Source organism: Ranitomeya imitator, chromosome 6, assembly GCF_032444005.1.
Source record: "Ranitomeya imitator isolate aRanImi1 chromosome 6, aRanImi1.pri, whole genome shotgun sequence".
Lineage (NCBI taxonomy): Eukaryota > Metazoa > Chordata > Amphibia > Anura > Dendrobatidae > Ranitomeya > Ranitomeya imitator.
This window is the reverse complement of record NC_091287.1, coordinates 512,568,318-512,592,284: the sequence shown is the minus strand read 5'-3', so window position 1 is coordinate 512,592,284 and position 23,967 is coordinate 512,568,318. Positions and strand designations below refer to the sequence as shown.

The window sequence follows — 23,967 nt, the reverse complement described above, 5'->3', positions numbered from 1 at the left end:
TGCTCGGGTCCGGAGGGTTCAGCCGATCATTAAAAAAAGTTTGGTTCGGGTGCCAGAACTCTACCCATATCAGAACCCAGACCTCATTCAGATGAATGGGGACCTGAACATCCATTTTTTGCCACGCTGTCATCAGATGGCAGCATGTAAGCCGGCAGCTGTGACCAGCAGTAAAACGGTATTTGCCAGTCTCAGGCGTTGGATGATGAAAGTACTATGTGGTGCCCCGAGGGTCCAGTCGCCAGAGAGGTACTGCACCTCAGCCAGAGGTGTGGTACTCCGCTCTCAGGTAAGGAGGGGACACTACCCAGTACCCACACACTAGCACCCAACACTAGACCTCTCAGGCCAGGGAGGGACTAGGTCGAAGGTGTGGGTGGAGAGAGTGACAGTTGTGAGGAGTTGTCATGGAAACAAGAGGGAGGAGTTAGTCAGTCAGAGAGAGGAGAGTGGAGAGAAGAATAGAAGAGGCCACACACACATTTTTTTATTAATTTATTTATTTATAGCAGAGGCTCTAGCTGATGAATACTCTCATCAGCCTCACCTGCTCTCGCTGCTATCAGCTACAGCAGGCATAGGATGATGAGCATAGTACTCCATCTTCAGCCAATGCCTGTGACCGGCCAATGTTTCTTGCCCTGTCAAAGAGATGACAATGTGGGAAACAGCCGATGTTCAGGGTGGTGAATTCAAACAGTAACACGGACTGCCTGGAGAAGTCTGTGTTCAGGGTCCCTGCACGGACACTAGGTGTTTGGTACGTTACTGTTCGTGTTCCCCCATCACTACTCAACATGTGGAATATTTGAACCCTTCAGGCATTATAGTCTAAGGGTGACTGCTGTCTTTATAACCCAAATATCAAGGCCCCTGTCTCATCATATTCCTTTCTTGCAATTTGCATTGAACATCTCTTTTTGGTTCCTCGATATTTTGGGGGGCATTGTTATTAAATACGCTGGTCAATGTAGAATGATTTAATAGCAGTCTAACTGGCACGTACCTCCTGGGCAGAGTGGTAATTCAACGCTCCTTGACCCCAATGCAAAATACGTATCAGGAATTTGACCTGTTATGTGCTGTTCATAATTTCCGGTGACTTCTTCCATAATGGAGGGCCTCCTCCGTCACCAGGACTTAACCCATAGCCAGGATGAAATTTAGCATTTGATATTATAGGAAGTGAAGTGTCTATAGGAAATTAATGATTAATGAAACTTGGCACTCAATTTTTGAGAAGAAAAGCTTCTTAGTTTATTGATGCATCCAGACAAACAAAACCGCTAAACGTTTTCGGTCCACACCGGACCTTCGTCAGAGCGTTTCTTAGACATTGACTAGTAAATATATAAAAATAAACATAGTGTCACATGATGCAGAAGTATACGTCATATAATGCAACAATAAAAAAATCGACCTAACGGTGAAAAAACAAAAGGCAAACATATACGTGATGCTCCATCTGGTGTAGGGAGACATGTGCCAGAGAGATGAATCTATCCAGAATAAACGGTGCTCCGTGCGAGGTGGAGATATGGTCCGTGCTGAGATACTGGATAAGGGAAATAACAATCGTGCTGGAGATGAGAGGACGCTGGTGATGGTGTGACCTCAGGACAAGGAGGTCTAGCTAAGTACGGTAAAAGGATACAACACAGAAATGTACTATACAGATATTAGAAGCGCAGACATGTGGTACAGAATACGCCTCCAGTGAAGCTATGTGGAATAGCATGGTGAATGATCTAACGTGAGGACCTAGAGAAATAAAGGATACGTGAGTCTGTGCACATAAATCTAGCTGGGCACACCAGAAAATAGGGAGAAAATAAGGAAAAACAAAGGGAAGACCAAAAAGGTGAAGAGGAGAAAAGAAAAGACAAGGTAGAATGGGTCCTAAGAGAGAGAAATAGGAAAGTAATATAACTACTACCTGAAGGAGACTGCCTAGTATGGACCTATACACAGAGGAGAGGTAATAGAGTAAATGGGAGCATAAAAACTACCTGGATGAGGAAGCTAATGAGCCTGAATGAGCGTCAGCCAGAGCACAGGATATAGGAGCTGCAGTCTGCTATAAAAAGCCAGAGCCGAGGGAAAGGGTTAAAAAGGGGGAGAACACACATGAACCTGGAGAGCTAAAAACATAGCAAATGTATATACCTGCAGGATCACAAAGGAAGGTGAAGCGCCAGAGGAGAGGCACAAAGCCTGGAGGGAGTAACGACGCTGTAGGAGATAATGTGACCGGGTTAGGAGATATATAATGGGGTAGATAACAGAAGATACAGGGGAGGAGGGGTGCAGTAACCGCCGGCATACCTGGATCCTGAGCGCTAGTAGTGCAGAGCAGAGGAGAGCGACGCTACAGGAGGGTCGGCACTTCCTGGTATAAATCCTGGAGACTAGTGATGTCATAGTGGTCATGTGACCACCCACAGAGTGGGGGAGGGCAGTACAGGGGAAGGAATCCCTAGATGTGCAGGACACTGGGAGCGGTCATGTGACCTCAGGCAAAGTGCCTGTCAGAGCTGTAAAGGTGTCAATGGTGTAAATAAGATAGTGTGAGGAGAGTGACAAGGGGAAGAAGCGCATAACAATAGCGCTATGCAGAGAGATAATGGACAACAGGGAGAGGGGGAAAAAAAAAAAAAAGGGGGGAACAAGGAAAAAAGGAACAGAAAGGATTCCCATAATACCACAGGGGAAGAAGGAGATGTCATACCATACGAAGTATAACCGGTGCCCAGTATAGTGAACATGGTGCACGTAGTGCGATCTAGCGATTCTAAAGAGAAGAAAAAAGGAGACAAATTAGTATATACATAATATACACAAGAAAACAACAATGTACAATGAATTACAATAGGGCTGATACGTCATATTCCCTATTGAGACCTTTAGGCTCTAGGGTTTGGAGGGTAAAGATCCAGAAAGCCTCTCTCTTTTTGAGGATATTAATCCTATTGATACCTCTCCTATTAGGTTCAATTTGCTCCAGGACCTGGAATCTAAGTTGTGAGATATTATGGTTCTTTTCATGGAAGTGATATGGAAGGGGCAGATGATTTTTATTACAGCGAATAGTGGATTTGTGCTATGAGACCCTGTCCTTAATGGGTTGGGTGGTTTCCCCAACATAGGCAAGCCCGCAGGGGCATTTGATGAGGTATACTACGTATGCGGAGTTGCATGTATAGTAGCCCCTAATCGGGATGCCCTGACCCGTGTGTGGATGAAACACTTTGGAACCTTTTTGGACGTTATTACATTGGAGGCAGCCAAGACAGGGGAATGTACCCCGCTTTTGCGTCTGTAAAAAGGTTTGTCTGGATATAGTGCTCCTGGAACTCACATCCGCCTTCACTAGTTTGTCCCGTAAATTTTTTGCCCTGCGGAAACAGGATAGAAAGGGTAACTTAAACTCAGGGATAGTAGGATAACTTTTCTGCAATAGACCCCAATGGCGTCTAATGGTAGCTTGTACCACATTGGAGAAGGGATGAAACGTACTAACAAAGGGGATACGTTTATTATTATCATTGGGCCTATTGGCAACACCAGACTGTCTAGCTTGAAGTAACGCCTTTTGTGGATAACCACGGTTAGAGAATTTTTGTTGCATCTCGTTAAGTCTAGTGTTTTTAGTAGTTTCATCCGAGACTATCCTGTGTATCCGTTGGAATTGTGATTTTGGGATCGCATTTTTAATAGAGGGGGGGTGGCAACTATTGTAATGCAGGAGACTGTTCCTGTCAGTGGGTTTTAGGAATAGATCGATAGACAACTCACCACAGTCGTTTTTGCAGATAAGGGTGTCCAGAAAGCTTATCCGATCCATATTATATTGCAGAGTGAATTTTAACTCTGGCCACACATTGTTAAGGTATTTGTCAAACGAGATAAGAGAATCGATAGGGCCATCCCAGATGCAGAATATGTCATCTATGTAGCGGCGCCATATGCGCGAGTGGGATTGGAATAGAGGATGGGTATATACAAAATCCTGCTCGAAGGATGACATATACGCGATAGCATACGGGGGCGCTACGTGCGAGCCCATAGCGGTGCCCTGTTGTTGAATAAAGAAGGTGTCCTCAAACATAAAGTAGTTCTCCCTGAGGACTAAGTTTAAAAGGTCCGTGCAAAAGCGACGTATCTTTATATGGGTGCCTGCTTCATTAAGGAGTCTGTCTACAGCTAATATGCCTTTCTCATGTGTTATGGACGTGTAGAGGCTACTCACATCCCAGGTGACCAACAGAGAAGAAGAGGGGATAGTACCAAGTGTCCTAATGAGTCCCAGGAAATCATTAGTGTCAAGAATAAAAGAGCTGGCAGATTTGACCAGAGGTGTAAGGATCTTTTCCAACACTATAGCAGGAGGGGATAAAATTGAGTCAGTCAGGGACACTATAGGGCGTCCAGGTGGTTTAAACAGGCGTTTATGGATTTTGGGCAAAAGATAGAAAATCGGAGTTATGGGATCGGTTTTAGTAAGGAAACTCCTAAACTTGTTGTCAATAGTGCCCTCCTGTTCATGGAACTCAAGTAGGGTCTTGATTTTCTGGGCAATATTATTAAGAGGATTTTGTGAGGTTACTCTGTATATATCAGAGTCATTCAATTGCCTGTATGCCTCTTCCATGTAGTCAGCCCGGTCCATGATCACTATAGCCCCACCCTTATCAGCGGGTTTAACCACAAGTGTTTTGTCAGCAGATAACTGATCAAGGGCCAGTTTCTCGGATGGAGACAAATTATTATGAAAATGGAATTTGCCCAGATGTAAATCGCGGTGGAAGGCATCAATGTCCCTTTCCACCAACGAGATGAAAGTCTCGATAGGTGGACTATTTTTGGGGGGCATAAAAGAGCTTGGGGAACGAAGGCCCAAACCCCGGAGACCTAGAAGCGATTGTCCTGTCTGTGAGGGAGGGTCACCTGCAGGTAACTGAGTGGAAAAATAGACACGTAAGCGGAGGTTACGAAAGAACCTCTGTAAGTCCATATTAAGTTCAAACGAATTGAACTTGTAAGTTGGACAGAAGGACAAGCCTTTCTGTAGTAAAGTCAATTGGGATGTGTCCATGGATTTCGACGAGATGTTAATCACCAGTGGGGGTTGCGTACCTGTGATCTGGTCGACATGTGGCCTCTGGAGTCCCCGGCGACATTGGCCCCCCCGCCTTGTCTTCCTTTTGAACGGCCACAGCTGTTGCCTAAAAAATTGCTGGATGTGTAGGTATTTGAGGTACCAGGTCTGCTGTCGGCCGAGCCTGAGGAACTTTGGGAGGTCCGACGCCTGAAGCCCCGGTGGGGTTCCCACCACTGATACACTCTGTTCTGAAGGTAATCTTCGGTGTCCCTTAAGAATTTTGACCTTTTCTTTTTCTCCAGGTCCAATCTGTGTGTGCGCAGGGTCTCCTGGTTTTTTGCTTTGAGATCTTGGAAGGCCTCCTGGGACATGGTGCTGGTTAGCTGGTTTTCTATGGCACATATCCGCGAGTTGACGGTATCCAGGTTCTGTTGCAAATAAGACAGGGTTAGAGTCATCAAGTCAGCAGAGCACTTATTTAAAATATGCTCGAATTTCGTGCAATATTCCTTATCGTCCTTAAAGAAAGTGGGTTGCAAGGGGACCCGCAGGCCCCTTGGTATGCGTTAGACACGGAGAGGTATTCAGCAATAGTGATGATATGTAGTTCAAGATTGACTGCCCTTTTTGACTCCCGTTCCAGATCCCTATGTTGAATCTCTTGCGTGGGGATCTGGAGAAAGTCACTGGACGCAGTCACTTTGGATAGGATTTCAGCTGTCTCTGTAGCGTTGTAGGAGAAGACTCCACTTGACATCGTCTATGGTGCTCGTGTGCGGACAAGCAGGATACGGTAAGGAAACACGGCACTCAGTAGATATGAGGGTTGGCGGTGCTCAAGTATTGTGTCCACCCCGTATTTTAAAAATGAATGAAACTTGGCACTCAATTTTTGAGAAGAAAAGCTTCTTAGTTTATTGATGCATCCAGACAAACAAAACCGCTAAACGTTTTCGGTCCACACCGGGCCTTCGTCAGAGCGTTTCTTAGACATTGACTAGTAAATATATAAAAATAAACATAGTGTCACATGATGCAGAAGTATACGTCATATAATGCAACAATAAAAAAATCGACCTAACGGTGAAAAAACAAAAGGCAAACATATACGTGATGCTCCATCTGATGTAGGGAGACATGTGCCAGAGAGATGAATCTATCCAGAATAAACGGTGCTCCGTGCGAGGTGGAGATATTGTCCATGCTGAGATACTGGATAAGGGAAATAACAATCGTGCTGGAGATGAGAGGACGCTGGTGATGGTGTGACCTCAGGACAAGGAGGTCTAGCTAAGTACGGTAAAAGGATACAACACAGAAATGTACTATACAGATATTAGAAGCGCAGACATGTGGTACAGAATACGCCTCCAGTGAAACTATGTGGAATAGCATGGTGGATGATCTAACGTGAGGACCTAGAGAAATAAAGGATACGTGAGTCAAGCTTAGGAGTTTCCTTACTAAAACCGATCCCATAACTCCGATTTTCTATCTTTTGCCCAAAATCCATAAACGCCTGTTTAAACCACCTGGACGCCCTATAGTGTCCCTGACTGACTCAATTTTATCCCCTCCTGCTATAGTGTTGGAAAAGATCCTTACACCTCTGGTCAAATCTGCCAGCTCTTTTATTCTTGACACTAATGATTTCCTGGGACTCATTAGGACACTTGGTACTATCCCCTCTTCTTCTCTGTTGGTCACCTGGGATGTGAGTAGCCTCTACACGTCCATAACACATGAGAAAGGCATATTAGCTGTAGACAGACTCCTTAATGAAGCAGGCACCCATATAAAGATACGTCGCTTTTGCACGGACCTTTTAAACTTAGTCCTCAGGGAGAACTACTTTATGTTTGAGGACACCTTCTTTATTCAACAACAGGGCACCGCTATGGGCTCGCACGTAGCGCCCCCGTATGCTATCGCGTATATGTCATCCTTCGAGCAGGATTTTGTATATACCCATCCTCTATTACAATCCCACTCGCGCATATGGCGCCGCTACATAGATGACATATTCTGCATCTGGGATGGCCCTATCGATTCTCTTATCTCGTTTGACAAATACCTTAACAATGTGTGGCCAGAGTTAAAATTCACTCTGCAATATAATATGGATCGGATAAGCTTTCTGGACACCCTTATCTGCAAAAACGACTGTGGTGAGTTGTCTATCGATCTATTCCTAAAACCCACTGACAGGAACAGTCTCCTGCATTACAATAGTTGCCACCCCCCCTCTATTAAAAATGCGATCCCAAAATCACAATTCCAACGGATACACAGGATAGTCTCGGATGAAACTACTAAAAACACTAGACTTAACGAGATGCAACAAAAATTCTCTAACCGTGGTTATCCACAAAAGGCGTTACTTCAAGCTAGACAGTCTGGTGTTGCCAATAGGCCCAACGATAATAATAAACGTATCCCCTTTGTTAGTACGTTTCATCCCTTCTCCAATGTGGTACAAGCTACCATTAGACGCCATTGGGGTCTATTGCAGAAAAGTTATCCTACTATCCCTGAGTTTAAGTTACCCTTTCTATTCTGTTTCCGCAGGGCAAAAAATTTACGGGACAAACTAGTGAAGGCGGATGTGGGTTCCAGGAGCACTATATCCAGACAAACCTTTTTACAGACGCAAAAGCGGGGTACATTCCCCTGTCTTGGCTGCCTCCAATGTAATAACGTCCAAAAAGGTTCCAAAGTGTTTCATCCACACACGGGTCAGGGCATCCCGATTAGGGGCTACTATACATGCAACTCCGCATACGTAGTATACCTCATCAAATGCCCCTGCGGGCTTGCCTATGTTGGGGAAACCACCCAACCCATTAAGGACAGGGTCTCACAGCACAAATCCACTATTCGCTGTAATAAAAATCATCTGCCCCTTCCATATCACTTCCATGAAAAGAACCATAATATCTCACAACTTAGATTCCAGGTCCTGGAGCAAATTGAACCTAATAGGAGAGGTATTAATAGGATTAATATCCTCAAAAAGAGAGAGGCTTTCTGGATCTTTACCCTCCAAACCCTAGAGCCTAAAGGTCTCAATAGGGAATATGACGTATCAGCCCTATTGTAATTCATTGTACATTGTTGTTTTCTTGTGTACATTATGTATATACTAATTTGTCTCCTTTTTTCTTCTCTTTAGAATCGCTAGATCGCACTACGTGCACCATGTTCACTATACTGGGCACCGGTTATACTTCGTATGGTATGACATCTCCTTCTTCCCCTGTGGTATTATGGGAATCCTTTCTGTTCCTTTTTTCCTTGTTCCCCCTTTTTTTTTTCCCCCTCTCCCTGTTGTCCATTATCTCTCTGCATAGCGCTATTGTTATGCGCTTCTTCCCCTTGTCACTCTCCTCACACTATCTTATTTACACCATTGACACCTTTACAGCTCTGACAGGCACTTTGCCTGAGGTCACATGACCGCTCCCAGCGTCCTGCACATCTAGGGATTCCTTCCCCTGTACTGCCCTCCCCCACTCTGTGGGTGGTCACATGACCACTATGACATCACTAGTCTCCAGGATTTATACCAGGAAGTGCCGACCCTCCTGTAGCGTCGCTCTCCTCTGCTCTGCACTACTAGCGCTCAGGATCCAGGTATGCCGGCGGTTACTGCACCCCTCCTCCCCTGTATCTTCTGTTATCTACCCCATTATATATCTCCTAACCCGGTCACATTATCTCCTACAGCGCCGTTACTCCCTCCAGGCTTTGTGCCTCTCCTCTGGCGCTTCACCTTCCTTTGTGATCCTGCAGGTATATACATTTGCTATGTTTTTAGCTCTCCAGGTTCATGTGTGTTCTCCCCCTTTTTAACCCTTTCCCTCGGCTCTGGCTTTTTATAGCAGACTGCAGCTCCTATATCCTGTGCTCTGGCTGACGCTCATTCAGGCTCATTAGCTTCCTCATCCAGGTAGTTTTTATGCTCCCATTTACTCTATTACCTCTCCTCTGTGTATAGGTCCATACTAGGCAGTCTCCTTCAGGTAGTAGTTATATTACTTTCCTATTTCTCTCTCTTAGGACCCATTCTACCTTGTCTTTTCTTTTCTCCTCTTCACCTTTTTGGTCTTCCCTTTGTTTTTCCTTATTTTCTCCCTATTTTCTGGTGTGCCCAGCTAGATTTATGTGCACAGACTCACGTATCCTTTATTTCTCTAGGTCCTCACGTTAGATCATTCACCATGCTATTCCACATAGCTTCACTGGAGGCGTATTCTGTACCACATGTCTGCGCTTCTAATATCTGTATAGTACATTTCTGTGTTGTATCCTTTTACCGTACTTAGCTAGACCTCCTTGTCCTGAGGTCACACCATCACCAGCGTCCTCTCATCTCCAGCACGATTGTTATTTCCCTTATCCAGTATCTCAGCATGGACCATATCTCCACCTCGCACGGAGCACCGTTTATTCTGGATAGATTCATCTCTCTGGCACATGTCTCCCTACACCAGATGGAGCATCACGTATATGTTTGCCTTTTGTTTTTTCACCGTTAGGTCGATTTTTTTATTGTTGCATTATATGACGTATACTTCTGCATCATGTGACACTATGTTTATTTTTATATATTTACTAGTCAATGTCTAAGAAACGCTCTGACGAAGGTCCGGTGTGGACCGAAAACGTTTAGCGGTTTTGTTTGTCTGGATGCATCAATAAACTAAGAAGCTTTTCTTCTCAAAAATTGAGTGCCAAGTTTCATTCATCTTTAACCCCTCTGTGACCTTGGACGTACTATCCCGTCGAGGTGCCCTGGGCCTATCTGACCCTTGACGGGATAGTACGTCCTGCCCTTTAATGCGATACCGCGACTTAAGTCGCGGTGATCGCATTAAAATTCCGACGCCATCTCACCTGGGGGGAGATGGCCTCGGCATCCAGGGCATTGTCGCCGCCCACCCGCCCTCTCGATCGCTGTGATTGGCTGTTCAATTCTGAACAGCCAATCACAGCCATTCTCATTGTTTCAGCCAATCGGAGCGGCTGAAACAATGAGGTCACAGGCTAGGGTCGAGTACCGATGTACTCGATCCTAGGTCCGGTGCCTGGCAACGCCAGGCACCGGCAAGAACACCCCGGATTGGCGCGATCGCCGATCGCATCGATCGCGCCAATCGCAGGGCACCGCGCGGTATTACCGCGCTGTGCCCTGCCGGAACCTGCGTGGATCGGTGCTCTAATAGCACCGATCCTAGGATAGGACACAGTGCAGGCCCAGCAGGGCCTGCAGGAGCCGATTGGTGCGATCGATGTCATCGTCGATCGCGCCAATCACAGGGCGCAGCGGCGATCACGCTGTGACCGCTCTGTGCCCTGCAGGTGACCTGGCTGTGACCTGCCTAGGATGGCGCGAACAGATCCGATCCTAGGCAGGTCACAGCCAGGTCACCAGGAAAGCTCTGATTGGTGGGATCGATGTTATGGTCGATCCCACCAATGACAGGTCACAGCAGCAGCATGACCGCTCTGTGACCTGTCTGTGTCACCTGCCTGACCTGTGTATGACCGCTCTGCAGGGTCCTCATTCTAGCTGAGGATTCCTACAGAGCGGTCATACTGCTGGATCTCCCCGCTGGATTTTGTGCCTGGATCTCCCTGCCGTGCTGGGTATTGTGGTGCCACAGCAGCCTGTAGCACCACAATCCCTGCTAAAGAAAGAAGACAACTAAACGTAAGTTTTATCCCTGATCCCTGCCCAATCCCCGTTCATCCACCCCAATCCCCGTTCATCCACCCCAATCCCCGTTCATCCACCCCAATCCCCCCTTCCCCCTCTTTTTACCCCCTCCACCCCCATTTGTGCCGCCTCCGTGCGCACATTTAGTAGCCGCCGAGCGTTGATTGGTGACGCAGTTCACCGATCAACGCTCGCGCTCGCTTTTTTTCCCTCGCCCCCGTTGCGCCAACTCCGTACACACATTCCGCAGCCGCCAAAGTTTGATAAGTGACGCAGTTCACTTATCAGAGTTTGTGCCTGCCGTTTTCCTTTTTTTTTTTTTCACCCCCCTTTTGCGCCACCTGACTACAACCGTACGTTTTGATCACTGATCCCTGCCCAATCCCCACTTCCACCCCCATCTCCCTTCCCCCTCTTTTTACCCCCCTTTGCACCTCCTTCCGTACGCCCATTTAACAGCCGCCGAACGTTGATTGGTGACGTAGTTCACCGATCAACGCTCGCGCTCGCTTTTTTTCCCTCACCCCCGTTGCGCCAACTCCGTACACACATTCCGCAGCCGCCAAAGTTTGATAAGTGACGCAGTTCACTTATCAGAGTTTGTGCCTGCCGTTTTCCTTTTTTTTTTGTTCACCCCCCTTTTGCGCCACCTGACTACAACCGTACGTTTTGATCACTGATCCCTGCCCAATCCCCACTTCCACCCCCATCTCCCTTCCCCCTCTTTTTACCCCCCTTTGCACCTCCTTCCGTGCGCCCATTTAACAGCCGCCGAACGTTGATTGGTGACGAAGTTCACCGATCAACGCTCGCGCTCGCTTTTTTTCCCTCACCCCCGTTGCGCCAACTCCGTACACACATTCCGCAGCCGCCAAAGTTTGATAAGTGACGCAGTTCACTTATCAGAGTTTGTGCCTGCCGTTTTCCTTTTTTTTTTTTTCACCCCCCTTTTGCGCCACCTGACTACAACCGTACGTTTTGATCACTGATCCCTGCCCAATCCCCACTTCCACCCCCATCTCCCTTCCCCCTCTTTTTACCCCCCTTTGCACCTCCTTCCGTGCGCCCATTTAACAGCCGCCGAACGTTGATTGGTGATGCAGTTCACCGATCAACGCTCGCGCTCGCTTTTTTTCCCTCACCCCCGTTGCGCCAACTCCGTACACACATTCCGCAGCCGCCAAAGTTTGATAAGTGACGCAGTTCACTTATCAGAGTTTGTGCCTGCCGTTTTCCTTTTTTTTTTTTTCACCCCCCTTTTGCGCCACCTGACTACAACCGTATGTTTTGATCACTGATCCCTGCCCAATCCCCACTTCCACCCCCATCTCCCTTCCCCCTCTTTTTACCCCCCTTTGCACCTCCTTCCGTGCGCCCATTTAACAGCCGCCGAGCGTTGATTGGTGACGCAGTTCACCGATCAACTCTCGCGCTCGCTTTTTTCCCTTCAGCCTTTTTGCGCAACCTCCGTACACACATCCCGCAGCCGCCAAACTTTGATAAGTGACGCAGTTCTCTTATCAGAGTTTGTGCCTGCCTTTTTTTTTTTTTTTACAGGTTTTTCTTCTCCTTTTAGCATTTTCTTTTCAGATAAGTTTGCACAAATCACTATCCCCCCACACATACACATACAGTTATCAATAAAGTGCACCCAATCACCATATTCACACAAAAATGTCCCGCTCGTCCCGTTCGTCCCAACAGCGCTATTCATTGGAGGAGGCATATGCTTTCCTTGCCTCCGACACTGATAGCGAGGGAGAGGATCCCACTTTTCTTCACTTTTCTGATTCTTCATCCTCTTCCTCCTCCTCCTCCTCTTCCTCCTCGGGTCCTGCGGAACCACCACGCAGACGCCCCAGGACAGAAGATGAGGCAGCCCCCACCACTCCTGAACCAGCGCTCCCCACTGCGGAACCCACATGGACCTCGCCCCCCGAAAATTACGAGCCACTGATTCCTGATTTTGTGGCAGAATCAGGAATCAAGTTTGACACCACGGGCCTCACAGAAACAGACTTTTTCAAAGTCTTTTTCTCTGAGGATTTTATTAACCTCATGGTGGAGCAAACTAATTTGTATGCTCGTCAATTTTTGGAGCAAAACCCCGGTACATCATTTTCCAACTGGTCTCCTGTAGACGCAGTTGAAATGATGCAGTTTTGGGGCCTGGTCCTCCACATGGGGATCGTGAAGAAGCCAGAAATGCAGCAATATTGGAGTGTAGATGTTTTATATAACACTCCAGTATTCCGAATGGCCATGGTTCGGAGACGTTTTGAGGCCATCCATAAATTCCTGCATTATTCCGATAATGCACAGTGTCCCGCACGAGATGACCCCAACTTTGACCGTCTGTTCAAAGTTCGGCCGGTCATCGAACACTTCAACAAAAAGTTTTCTGAAGTGTACGTGCCCAAAAGGGACATCTGCGTGGATGAGTCCTTGGTCCATTTTAAGGGGCGGCTCGGATTCCGTCAATACCTGCCCAACAAAAGGGCCAGGTACGGAATCAAACTCTACAAGCTGTGTGAGAGTGCCTCAGGGTACATCCACAGGTTTAGAGTGTATGAAGGGAAGGACAGCAGGATTTAACCCCCTGAGTGTCCTCCTGTCCTGGGAGTGAGTGGGAAGATCGTGTGGGATTTGGTGCACCCACTGCTGGATAAAGGTTATCACCTCTATACTGATAACTTTTATACCAGCATCCCACTCTACAAATCCCTCTCTGCGCGAGGTACCGCAGCCTGCGGTACTGTGCGCAAAAATCAGAGAGGCCTCCCAAAGACGCTACTTCGGCAGATGCTCAGAAAAGGTGAGAGCAAGGCCCAATGTAGCGACCACCTGCTGGTGGTCAAGTACAAGGACAAGAGGGATGTCCTTCTCTTGACCACCATACATGGTGATGGCAGAGCCCTCAGCACTGTACGGGGTACCTCTACACAGGTCTGCAAACCGGACTGTGTACTGGGCTACAACAAAAGCATGGGGGGGGTTGATCTCTCTGATCAACTCCTCCAACCATACAGTGCTTTGAGAAAGGCCAAGGTGTGGTACAAAAAGTTGGCCGTCCACATCGTACAAATGGCAATGCTCAACGCTTTCCTGCTGTTACGATGTGCACGCCACACCGATACGTCGTACCTTCAGTTCCAGGAAGTAGTGGTTAAGGCCCTGATATTTGGTACTCCGGAAGGAGAGGGCCCCAGTACTTCCGGAACTGAAGGTGCTCGTATCGTACCAGGCCAGCATTTTCCGGGGGTGGTCCCGCCAACCGGCAGAAAAGGTAAGCCGCAAAAAAGGTGCCGAGTGTGTTACAAAAGGGGAATACGCAAGGACACCATTTATCAATGCGACACCTGCCCCAAAAAACCTGGCCTGTGTATGAAGGATTGCTTCAGATTGTACCACACCTCCATGCACTACTAATTTACTTTACAAGAAAGCGTACATTAGTTCCAAAAAGGGGGCACATCTAGATAAGTTCCTTGGGGGGGGTCTAGGTTCCAAAATGATGTCACTTGTGGGTTTTTTTTACTGTTTAGGCACATCAGGGGCTCTGCAAACGGAACATGACGACCGCAGACAATTTCTGCATTCCAAAACGTCACAACTTCCCTTTCGAGCCCCAACGTGTGCCTAAACAGTTTTTTCCCACATATGGCGTACCAGCGTAATCAGGACAATTTGGACAACAACTTTTGATGTCCAATTTCTCCTGTTACCTTTGGGAAAATTAAAAATTGGGGACTAAAATATCATTTTTGTGGGAAAAAATAGGATTTTTTATTTTCACGCCTGGGCATTATAAACTTTAGTGAAGCACGTGGGGGTTCAAATTTCTCACCAAACACCTAGATAAGTTCCTTAGGGGGTACAGTTTCCAAAATGGGGTCACTTGTGGGGGGTTTCTACTGTTTAGTCACATCAGGGGCTCTGCAAATGGAACATGATGCCAGCAGAAAATTCCATCAAAGTCTGCATTCCAAAACGTCACTACTTCCCTTTCGAGCCCCAACGTGTGCCCAAACAGTAGTTCCTCCCCACATATGGGGTATCAGCGTACTCAGGACAAATTGGACAACAACTTTTGGGGTCCAATTTCTCCTGGTACCCTTGGGAAAATTAAAAATTGGGGACTAAAATATCATTTTTGTGGGAAAAAATAGGATTTTTTATTTTCACGCCTGGGTATTATAAACTTTAGTGAAGCACGTGGGGGTTCAAAATTCTCACCACACAACTAGATAAGTTCCTTAGGGGGTACAGTTTCCAAAATGGGGTCACTTGTGGGGGGTTTCTACTGTTTAGTCACATCAGGGGCTCTGCAAATGGAACATGATGCCAGCAGAACATTCCATCAAAGTCTGCATTCCAAAACGTCACTACTTCCCTTTCGAGCCCCAACGTGTGCCCAAACAGTAGTTCCTCCCCACATATGGGGTATCAGCGTACTCAGGACAAATTGGACAACAACTTTTGGGGTCCAATTTCTCCTGGTACCCTTGGGAAAATTAAAAATTGGGGACTAAAATATCATTTTTGTAGGAAAAAATAGGATTTTTTATTTTCACGCCTGGGCATTATATACTTTAGTGAAGCACGTGGGGGTTCAAAATTCTCACCACACAACTAGATAAGTTCCTTAGAGGGTCTAGTTTCCAAAATGGGGTCACTTGTGGGGGGTTTCCACTGTTTAGGCACATCATGGGCTCTCCAAACGCGACATGGCGTCCGATCTCAATTCCAGCCAAAGTTAGCTTGAAAAAGTCAAACGGCGCTCCTTTCCTTCTGAGCCCTGCCATGCGCCCAAACAGTGGTTCCCCCCAAATATGGGGTATCAGCGTACTCAGGACAAATTGGACAACAACTTTTGGGGTCCAATTTCTCCTTTTACCCTTGAGAAAATAAAAAATTGGGGACTAAGCGATCATGTTTGTGGAAAAAATAGGAATTTTTTTTTTCACGCCCGGGCGTTATAAACTTTCGTGAAGCACTTGGGGGATAAAAGTGCTCATGACACATCTAGATAAGTTCCTTAGGGGGTCTAGTTTCCAAAATGGGGTCATTTGTGGGGGGGTTTCCACTGTTTAGGCACATCAGGGGGTCGCCAAACGCGACATGGCGTCCGATCTCAATTCCAGCCAAATTTAACTTGAAAAAGTCAAACGGCGCTCCTTTCCTTCTGAGCCCTGCCATGCGCCCAAACAGTGGTTCCCCCCAAATATGGGGTATCAGCGTACTCAGGACAAATTGGACAACAACTTTTGGGGTCCAATTTCTCCTTTTACCCTTGAGAAAATAAAAAATTGGGGACTAAACGATCATGTTTGTGGAAAAAAATAGGAATTTTTTTTTTCACGCCCGGGCGTTATAAACTTTCGTGAAGCACTTGGGGGATAAAAGTGCTCATGACACATCTAGATAAGTTCCTTAGGGGGTCTAGTTTCCAAAATGGGGTCACTTGTGGGGGGTTTCCACTGTTTAGGCACATCAGGGGGTCGCCAAACGCGACATGGCGTCCGATCTCAATTCCAGCCAAAATTAGCTTGAAAAAGTCAAACGGCGCTCCTTTCCTTCTGAGCCCTGCCATGCGCCCAAACAGTGGTCCCCCCCCACATATGGGGTATCAGCGTACTCAGGACAAATTGGACAACAACTTTTGGGGTCCAATTTCTCCTTTTACCCTTGAGAAAATAAAAAATTGGGGACTAAACGATCATGTTTGTGGAAAAAATAGGAATTTTTTTTTTCACGCCCGGGCGTTATAAACTTTCGTGAAGCACTTGGGGGATAAAAGTGCTCATGACACATCTAGATAAGTTCCTTAGGGGGTCTAGTTTCCAAAATGGGGTCATTTGTGGGGGGTTTCCACTGTTTAGGCACATCAGGGGGTCGCCAAACGCGACATGGCGTCCGATCTCAATTCCAGCCAAATTTAGCTTGAAAAAGTCAAACGGCGCTCCTTTCCTTCTGAGCCCTGCCATGCGCCCAAACAGTGGTCCCCCCCCACATATGGGGTATCAGCGTACTCAGGACAAATTGGACAACAACTTTTGGGGTCCAATTTCTCCTTTTACCCTTGAGAAAATAAAAAAATTGGGGACTAAACGATCATGTTTGTGGAAAAAATAGGAATTTTTTTTTTCACGCCCGGGCGTTATAAACTTTCGTGAATAACTTGGGGGATAAAAGTGCTCATGACACATCTAGATAAGTTCCTTAGGGGGTCTAGTTTCCAAAATGGGGTCATTTGTGGGGGGTTTCCACTGTTTAGGCACATCAGGGGGTCGCCAAACGCGACATGGCGTCCGATCTCAATTCCAGCCAAATTTATCTTGAAAAAGTCAAACGGCGCTCCTTTCCTTCTGAGCCCTGCCATGCGCCCAAACAGTGGTCCCCCCCACATATGGCGTATCAGCGTACTCAGGACAAATTGGACAACAACTTTTGGGGTCCAATTTCTCCTTTTACCCTTGAGAAAATAAAAAATTGGGGACTAAACGATCATGTTTGTGGAAAAAATAGGATTTTTTTTTTTCACGCCCGGGCGTTATAAACTTTCGTGAAGCACTTGGGGGATAAAAGTGCTCATGACACATCTAGATAAGTTCCTTAGGGGGTCTAGTTTCCAAAATAGGGTCACTTGTGGGGGGTTTCCACTGTTTAGGCACATCAGGGGGTCGCCAAACGCGACATGGCGTCCGATCTCAATTCCAGCCAAATTTAGCTTGAAAAAGTCAAACGGCGCTCCTTTCCTTCTGAGCCCTGCCATGCGCCCAAAAAGTGGTTCCCCCTCACATGTGGGGTATCAGCGTACTCAGGATAAATTGGACAACAACTTTTGAGGTCCATTTTCTCTTTTTACCCTTGGGAAATTAAAAAGATTATTGCTGAAAGATCATTTTTGTGACTAAAAAGTAAAATGTTAATTTTTTCCTTCCATGTTGCTTCTGCTGCTGTGAATCACCTGAAGGGTTAATAAACTTCTTGAATGTGGTTTTGAGCAGTTTGAGGGGTGCAGTTTTTAGAATGGTGTCACTTTTGGGTATTTTCAGCCATATAGACCCTTCAAAATGACTTCAAATGTGAGGTGGTCCCTAAAAAAAATGGTTTTGTAAATTTGGTTGTAAAAATGAGAAATTGCTGGTCAAATTTTAACCCTTATAACTTCCTTGAAAAAAAAAAGTTTGTTTCAAAAATTGTGCTGATGTAAAGTAGACATGTGGGAAATGTTATTTATTAACTATATTGTGTCACATAACTCTCTGGTTTAACAGAATAAAAATTCAAAGTTGGAAAATTGTGAAATTTTCAAAATTTTCGCCAAATTTCCGTTTTTTTCACAAATAAATGCAAGTTATATCGAAGAAATTTTAGCACTATCATGAAGTACAATATGTTACAAGAAAACAATCTCAGAATCGCTAAGATCCGTTGAAGCGTTTCGGAGTTATAACCTCATAAAGGGACAGTGGTCAGAATTGTAAAAATTGGCCTGGTCATTAACGTGCAAACCACCCTTGGGGGTAAAGGGGTTAATATACGGGGTGGACACCCTACTTGAGCACCGCCAACCCTCATATCTACTGAGTGCTGTGTTTCCTTACCGTATAGGAAATGAATGTTCAAATGCAGGCAATTCTCCATACTGCATAACAATGAGCCTTTGACTAATGATGTAACAGATGTCACAAGTAACATAATACTAATGCCGTTATATGTGTTAATACAAAATTTAACTGAGATCTGCGGAAACAAATGTTAATTTCCCTGCGGTATTTCACTAATGCAAACATTTTAATCGAGGACGTAACTCAAACCATTGCACAAAGATTGCTTAAATGTTACAGAACTTGACATTTGTGGAAGAATACGACTCATTCAATGGGGCATTTTCTTCTATTCTTCGATTACATACTCAGTGTAATAATTTTTCTAAATTGCTCTGGTATCATTTAGAAAAGATATGTTTCTGGATAGAAAAAAAAATCTTATTTCAAACGTCTGTCAGACTGCAAAGCAAAGCTCTACAATATACCACACTTAAAACTGTACACATAAAATAATAGAATATTATTCCTTAATATATTCTGCAAACCTGCAGTAACGTCACTCCACTATACCGCTTCACGACCACCTCTACCCACACATACTGATCCTGTCCCATCCCTCATGGGCGGGGTCTTCTCTACTACTCTACCAGTCAGTGACTTGTATTGTTCATGACTATTGTACTTGTTTTAATATGTAAAGTGCCATGATATAAATTGTGCTATAATAAATAATAATAATATTTTAAAAGCTGTCTGCGGACCCCTCTAAGAGTACACAGCCGCTTCTCTCTGCTCAACCTTATTGACTTAGAGCTTTTATAGGGAGAGACTTGTAAGTCAACATGAGCGGGAAGCCAGGGTATTTTACAGTAAAGCAATTATTCATTGAATGTCTGATTTATTCTGTCAACTTGAATCTGATGAAAGGGTCCCTTTAAATTCTGTCTATTGTTAAAGTGTGAACAAAAAAAATGTTAAGTACATGACCAAAAAGCCAAGAGCAGCAACAGGACATAGCATTGGTGTAACATGTAGAGATGTAAAGTCGGCGTACAAAAAGAACAATAGTTTGTGACATTTCCACTTGGAGAGGCATATAGTCACGGACAACTTTGTTCATTTTTTTTTAATACAATTATTCCACATTCCCAAAAAGAACTGATAAGTACTACATGTCCAAAAAGCTAGCAGTGGCAGCAGGTCATAATATCGGTGGGGCATTTAAGGATGTCAAATTTTTTTGCTAAACCATATGTCCAAAAAAAAAAAGTAGTGTGTGACACTCACACAATGTCACAACTAAATGTGAGGGTTTTTGTTCAACATTCTTTTGAAATTTATTAACACAGTTATTTTCCCTTCCTAAAAAGGACTAAATGAAAAAAGCAAAAACTCATAAGGGTAGCTAGTGAAATGCACATTTATTCTTAGTTTAATTCTTTTTTTTCTTTAAGAAATATTGTTGATTTATTTAAATTTACTGTGTAGAGAATTAGAAAAATGTGTAATTTGAATGCAGTGCTACACTATATCTGTCACAATTCACTTGTGTTCAGGCCCTGCTCCCTGGATTACTTCTGATGGTGAAGACACCAGGGCCATGTACTTTGCAAAAAAAAAAAAATCCCCTTCTGCAGGCAGTCACCGGCGGCACTATTTTGGAGGAGGGAATTTTTTTTTTTCGATACAAAGATGATGCCACAGCCAGCACCTGCCTGCAGAAGGGGATTTTTTTCCAAGCTATAAATACAATGGGGGAAATAAGTACAGTTACATAGTAACATAGTAACATAGTAACATAGTTAGTAAGGCCGAAAAAATACATTTGTCCATCCAGTTCAGCCTATATTCCATCATAATAAATACCCAGATCTACGTCCTTCTACAGAACCTAATAATTGTATGATACAATATTGTTCTGCTCCAGGAAGACATCCAGGCCTCTCTTGAACCCCTCGACTGAGTTCGCCATCACCACCTCCTCAGGTAAGCAATTCCAGATTCTCACTGCCCTAACAGTAAAGAATCCTCTTCTATGTTGGTGGAAAAACCTTCTCTCCTCCAGACGCAAAGAATGCCCCCTTGTGCCCGTCACCTTCCTTGGTATAAACAGATCCTCAGCGAGATATTTGTATTGTCCCCTTATATACTTATACATGGTTATTAGATCGCCCCTCAGTCGTCTTTTTTCTAGACTAAATAATCCTAATTTCGCTAATCTATCTGGGTATTGTAGTTCTCCCATCCCCTTTATTAATTTTGTTGCCCTCCTTTGTACTCTCTCTAGTTCCATTATATCCTTCCTGAGCACCGGTGCCCAAAACTGGACACAGTACTCCATGTGCGGTCTAACTAGGGATTTGTACAGAGGCAGTATAATGCTCTCATCATGTGTATCCAGACCTCTTTTAATGCACCCCATGATCCTGTTTGCCTTGGCAGCTGCTGCCTGGCACTGGCTGCTCCAGGTAAGTTTATCATTAACTAGGATCCCCAAGTCCTTCTCCCTGTCAGATTTACCCAGTGGTTTCCCGTTCAGTGTGTAATGGTGATATTGATTCCCTCTTCCCATGTGTATAACCTTACATTTATCATTGTTAAACCTCATCTGCCACCTTTCAGCCCAAGTTTCCAACTTATCCAGATCCATCTGTAGCAGAATACTATCTTCTCTTGTATTAACTGCTTTACATAGTTTTGTATCATCTGCAAATATCGATATTTTACTGTGTAAACCTTTTACCAGATCATTAATGAATATGTTGAAGAGAACAGGTCCCAATACTGACCCCTGCGGTACCCCACTGGTCACAGCGACCCAGTTAGAGACTATACCATTTATAACCACCCTCTGCTTTCTATCACTAAGCCAGTTACTAACCCATTTACACACATGTTCCCCCAGACCAAGCATTCTCATTTTGTGTACCAACCTCTTGTGCGGCACGGTATCAAACGCTTTGGAAAAATCGAGATATACCACGTCCAATGACTCACCGTGGTCCAGCCTATAGCTTACCTCTTCATAAAAACTGATTAGATTGGTTTGACAGGAGCGATTTCTCATAAACCCATGCTGATATGGAGTTAAACAGTTATTCTCATTGAGATAATCCAGAATAACATCCCTCAGAAACCCTTCAAATATTTTACCAACAATAGAGGTTAGACTTACTGGCCTATAATTTCCAGGTTCACTTTTAGAGCCCTTTTTGAATATTGGCACCACATTTGCTATGCGCCAGTCCTGCGGAACAGATCCTGTCGCTATAGAGTCACTAAAAATAAGAAATAATGGTTTATCTATTACATTACTTAATTCTCTTAGTACTCGTGGGTGTATGCCATCCGGACCCGGAGATTTATCTATTTTAATCTTATTTAGCCGGTTTCGCACCTCTTCTTGGGTTAGATTGGTGACCCTTAATATAGGGTTTTCATTGTTTCTTGGGATTTCACCTAGCATTTCATTTTCCACCGTGAATACCGTGGAGAAGAAGGTGTTTAATATGTTAGCTTTTTCCTCGTCATCTACAACCATTCTTTCCTCACTATTTTTTAAGGGGCCTACATTTTCAGTTTTTATTCTTTTACTATTGATATAGTTGAAGAACAGTTTGGGATTAGTTTTACTCTCCTTAGCAATGTGCTTCTCTGTTTCCTTTTTGGCAGCTTTAATTAGTTTTTTAGATAAAGTATTTTTCTCCCTATAGTTTTTTAGAGCTTCAATGGTGCCATCCTGCTTTAGTAGTGCAAATGCTTTCTTTTTACTGTTAATTGCCTGTCTTACTTCTTTGTTTAGCCACATTGGGTTTTTCCTATTTCTAGTCCTTTTATTCCCACAAGATATAAACCGCTTACACTGCCTATTTAGGATGTTCTTAAACATTTCCCATTTATTATCTGTATTCTTATTTCTGAGGATATTGTCCCAGTCTACCAGATTAAGGGCATCTCTAAGCTGTTCAAACTTTGCCTTCCTAAAGTTCAATGTTTTTGTGACTCCCTGACAAGTCCCCCTAGTGTTAGGTCCATATATATTTGGACAGAAACAACATTTTTCTAATTTTGGTTATAGACATTACCACAATGAATTTTAAACAAAACAATTCAGATGCAGTTGAAGTTCAGACTTTCAGCTTTCATGTGAGGATATCTACGTTAAAATTGGATGAAGGGTTTAGGAGTTTCAGCTCCTTAACATGTGCCACCCTGTTTTTAAAGGGACCAAAAGTAATTGGACAGATTCAATAACTTTAAATAAAATGTTCATTTTTAGTACTTTGTTGAAAACCCTTTGTTGGCAATGACTGCCTGAAGTCTTGAACTCATGGACATCACCAGACGCTGTGTTTCCTCCTTTTTGATGCTCTGCCAGGCCTTCACTGTGGTGGTTTTCAGTTGCTGTTTGTTTCTGGGCCTTTCTGTCTGAAGTTTAGTCTTTAACAAGTGAAATGCTGCTCACATGGGTTGAGATCAGGTGACTGACTTGGCTATTCAAGAATATTCCACTTCTTTGCTTTAATAAACTCCTGGGTTGCTTTGGCTTTATGTGTTGGGTCATTGTCCATCTGTAGTATGAAATGACGACCAATCAGTTTGGCTGCATTTGGCTGGATCTGAGCACACAGTATGGCTCTGAATACCTCAGAATTCATTCAGCTGCTTCTCTCCTGTGTCACATCATCAATAAACACTAGTGACCCAGGGCCACTGGCAGCCATGCATGCCCGCGCCATCACACTGCCTCCGCCGTGTTTTACAGATGATGTGGTATGCTTTGGATCATGAGCTGTACCACGCCTTCGCCATACTTTTCTCTTTCCATCATTCTGGTAAAGGTTAATCTTGGTTTCATCTATCCAAAGAATGTTCTTCCAGAACTGTGCTGGCTTTTTTAGATGTTTTTTAGCAAAGTCCAGTCGAGCCTTCTTATTCTTGATGCTTATGAGCGGCTTGCACCGTGCAGTGAACCCTCTGTATTTACTTTCATGCAGTCTTCTCTTTATGGTAGATTTGGATATTGATACGCCGACCTCCTGGAGAGTGTTGTTCACTTGGTTGGCTGTTGTGAAGGGGTTTCTCTTCACCATGGAGATTATTCTGCGATCATCCACCACTGTTGTCTTCCGTGGGCGTCCAGGTCTTTTTGCATTGATGAGTTCAACAGTGCTTTCTTTCTTTCTCAGGATGTACCAAACTGTAGATTTTGCCACTCCTAGTATTGTAGCAATTTCTCGGATGCATTTTTTCTGTTTTCGCAGTTTAAGGATGGCTTTTTTCACCTGCATGGAGAGCTCCTTTGACCGCATGTTTACTTCACAGCAAAACCTTCCAAATGCAAGCACCACACCTCAAATCAACTCCTGGCTTTTTATCTGCTTAATTGAGAATTACATAATGAAGGGATTGCCCACACCTGTCCATGAAATAGCCTTGGAATCAATTGTCCAATTACTTTTGGTCCCTTTAAAAACAGGGTGGCACATGTTAAGGAGCTGAAACTCCTAAACCCTTCATCCAATTTTAACGTGGATACTCTCAAATGAAAGCTGAAAGTCTGAACTTCAACTGCATCTGAATTGTTTTGT

General features: G+C 44.6%; 2 long non-coding RNA genes across 3 annotated transcripts; one reads left to right on the top strand and one right to left on the bottom strand.

Moving 5' to 3' along the window:
- Positions 1-1,247: 1,247 nt before the first annotated feature.
- LOC138641502 (uncharacterized) lies at positions 1,248-2,410 on the bottom strand. 2 transcript variants are annotated; one of them, XR_011313882.1, is made up of 5 exons: positions 2,326-2,410; positions 2,167-2,232; positions 2,010-2,077; positions 1,655-1,761; positions 1,248-1,547 (listed from the first exon to the last, which is right to left on the bottom strand). It is a non-coding gene; the product is annotated as an uncharacterized lncRNA (long non-coding RNA). The 2 variants fall into 2 exon arrangements; XR_011313883.1 differs by lacking the exon at positions 2,010-2,077.
- A 6,239-nt stretch (positions 2,411-8,649) lies between these two features.
- Positions 8,650-9,817, top strand: LOC138641501 (uncharacterized). Its single transcript, XR_011313881.1, has 4 exons — positions 8,650-8,734; positions 8,828-8,893; positions 9,299-9,405; positions 9,513-9,817. It is a non-coding gene; the product is annotated as an uncharacterized lncRNA (long non-coding RNA).
- Positions 9,818-23,967: the final 14,150 nt, after the last annotated feature.